Below are 3,231 nucleotides of genomic sequence, written 5' to 3'. Positions count from 1 at the left end.
TGTACAAAAAGGAAATGGCGTCTTTTGTGCACATAAATATGGAGAGTATGATGCTTCATGAAAGAATTCAGGAGTAGAAATACGACGCTATACAATATCATGTATTTGTGGAATTTAAAATAACTTCATGCCAAAAGTAAAATAGATGTCTTCTAGGAGCCTGTGGCACAAACAGTGTGAGAAGTCAGTTTAAAAGTGTAAAGTGAGAGTAGGCAAAGGTAATAAGTTCCAGAGGTTTATTATATACCATGCTGACTTTAGTTAATAGCAACAAACTGTGTACTTGAATATTCTGAATGTAGAAGATTTTTAAGTGCTGTCTCAATAGCCATTCCAAACATATACTCATCAACACATGATGGCACACACCACAGGTATATACATTTTTAAACTGTAAAAATATATGTAATTGTACTTTTATTTCTAATGTAATTATAGAGATAGATACTTAAAATACACTTTTCTTAGACAGCTATAAATTGATATTTCAGGAAATACAGTGTTTTAATTTATATTTCAATTCTTGCCTCTCAGGGTAATGGATATTTTGTCAACATTCATGATATTAATTAAGAATGCTGGATTTATCAATGAACTGTAGATTGATAATATATACAAAATATGAACTATTAACCTCATACAAACCTTTTTTGCCATTATAGAGTACAATATGCCAAGCATTTACATGGCATTTTCTCTGTGTCATATATGGTACTACATCTAGAGATGGTTTAAAATGTTAAAAAGGATGTTCACTGTAAGTATTATGTCACTTTATATAAAGGACTTGGGTCTCCTCAGATTTTGGGGTCTCTAGGTATTCAGAAGCCAAATCTCTAGCAAATCCTGAGGGCTGACTAGGCGCCTAAGCCACAGTTTCTCGTCCTAAACACATGCCGATGCTTAGTAGTTTACAAATGGGAAATCAGCAGAAATCCCAGAACACTGGAGACCTTCGTACACGAAAGCAACAATCAATACAATCTTACCTTTCCGAAATCTATTTCTTTTAATTTAGTAAGTATTACAGTGGCATATGCCTTTAATCTTAGTGCTCAAAAGTCAGAGGCAGGTGGATCTCTTGAGTTTGAGACTAGCCTGGTCTACATAGTCTGTTCCAAACAGCTAGGGGTACACAGAGAAACCATGTCTTTCAAAACAAAAACCAACAAAGTGAAAGATTTACAGAAAACATGGAGAGGTTATGTTAAAAGATTACGATGGTTAAGTATGTAAAAAGTTATAAACCCAATTTTTATCTCTCTCTAATATTTGAGTTAGAGATACTGAATCCATGTAAGTGCATCTGCTCGCGCAGTTAGGTGCACCTTGTTGCCTCTTCATCCGGCAACCTCCTCTTCTATCATTTGTTTATATAGAACGATGCAAGGATGCTGACTTTATGATGGTGCTTACACCTCTGGGACTATGCACAACACTTTCTTATGTTTAGGATTGTGACGGCTCTTTGTAATAGGTGTTGTTTTCTTAATTATAATTAGTGAGGAGGCTCTTCCCCCCCCACACACACACACATTTGGTATGTTTATTAGCCCACATTTTGAAGCAGTTCATGACCAGCATTGTGCTTTAGGATTTTTGTCTTGGTCTTGGTTTGCAATAAAGGAGAGCATTTCTTTAAAAGGCCTGTTTTTGTTAAATAGGCAGAAAAGTTCCCCACCTGTCCCTTCTGCTCCTTGGAGAGAGAGCAGCCCCTTTGTAGACCTGTACTGCACCTTAGAAGCATTCAGCAAAGCCGCCCTTAGCCTCCCCGACCCTCTACCCGCTTCCTAGCAGTTGGGATGAGGGCAGCACTCCGCACAGCTCATTTGATCTTCTGGTCCTTCAAGGCCAACTCCAAGCTTTTCATGTCCCAGATGCTCATGCCGCCACCCATGCCTGTAGTGCAGAACTGTGAGCACTTGGCCTAGGCCCTCGCTGAGCACCGAGATTTGGCCGACACTTTTCTTGTGCAGTGAATCCAGGCCGGCCCCTGTGGTGGCTGCACCCCTCCCTCAGAGCAAGCCTTCTCGTCCAGGTTCTGGAAGCGCTCTCAGGCTGTCATGCCACACTGGGAGCTCTGCTTGGGCACATCCAGCCGGCCACCGAAGCTCAATGTCACCGCAGCATTGTCATAGGTAAACAGCACTGGGAAGCAGTCGTGGCCCGCTGCCACTAGACTATTTTCTGTGATGAAGATGACGGCCAGGAGTGGTAATGTCTCAGAGGCCAGGGTTGCCAAGGCCATCTTCTTGTCAGCATCTACCAGGCATACAGTGCTGCCATGGCTAACCCAAGCATCTCGGCTCCCATTGGCCAAGAAGCAGACGCCATGCACCCAGCCACAGCTGCTGCTTGATTCAAACATCAGCTCCCCAAAGGGCATCTTGGAGCCCCACCGTGTAGGGGCTGGCTGTTCCGATCCTCCATTTCCTTGATATAGGCATAGAAGATCCTGCACTTGAAGTCACAGGAGCCTACAGCACATTGTTGAGATGCCAATCCAGGCTGAGGACAGTGGAGCGGATGGGCTTTTTGATGTGTTGGCACAGCCAGCAGTCATTCTCCTGCTCCAAATAACAGATGAAAATGACCCGGGAGCCGCTGCCCATGGGCAAACTTGTTCTCACCAGGGGCCCAGTGCACAGAGCAAACAGCTCGATTGATCTGGAGATTGACCAGTGTGGGCTTGCTTCCATGGCGGCCCTTCAGCGTCCACACATAGGCATTGCGGTCTGTGCCGCAGGTCACAATGCGGTTATGCTCAGGGTCCCAGTTGATGCCTGTCACCTGCCCGTTGTGCTTCTTGAGCTCGTGCACCTTGTTCCACTTGGCACAGCTCTTCTCATAGATGTGCATCTCATGGTTGTTGGGGCAAATGGCAATCTGTGTACAGTCCTTGTTCCAGGCATGGCAGCTGATGGGCTTCACCAGGAAGCTGTGGTAGGCCATAGACACTTGTCTCCTGGGCAGCAGAGCCTGGCTCAAAATGCAGTTGGGCCAGTCAGTGCCCGATCCTACCTTCCCAGGCCCTCGGGTCTCCTCAGCCATGGACTCTGAACAGCGCCAAATCGGCTCTGAGCTTAAGGTCCCCTTATTAATGCCATAACAAGGATAAGTGATAAGGAAGAGTTAGTAACAATAACTGTCCTTGCTTTAATCTGCTTCCTTGATAGCTTTGAAGAAAACACCTAAACTTCTTTCCACTAATAAAGACTGTGGTCTTAAAAG

The 3,231-nt window shown here is 44.4% G+C and overlaps 1 pseudogene; it reads right to left on the bottom strand.

Annotated features, from left to right (window-relative positions):
• Positions 1-1,825: 1,825 nt before the first annotated feature.
• Positions 1,826-2,952, bottom strand: LOC110310990 (annotated as a pseudogene).
• Between the last annotated feature and the right edge of the window lie 279 nt (positions 2,953-3,231).

This window comes from Mus caroli, chromosome 15, assembly GCF_900094665.2.
Source record: "Mus caroli chromosome 15, CAROLI_EIJ_v1.1, whole genome shotgun sequence".
Taxonomy (NCBI): domain Eukaryota; kingdom Metazoa; phylum Chordata; class Mammalia; order Rodentia; family Muridae; genus Mus; species Mus caroli.
The sequence above is the reverse complement of the archived record's forward strand: the minus strand, read 5'-3'. Positions and strand labels throughout refer to the sequence as shown.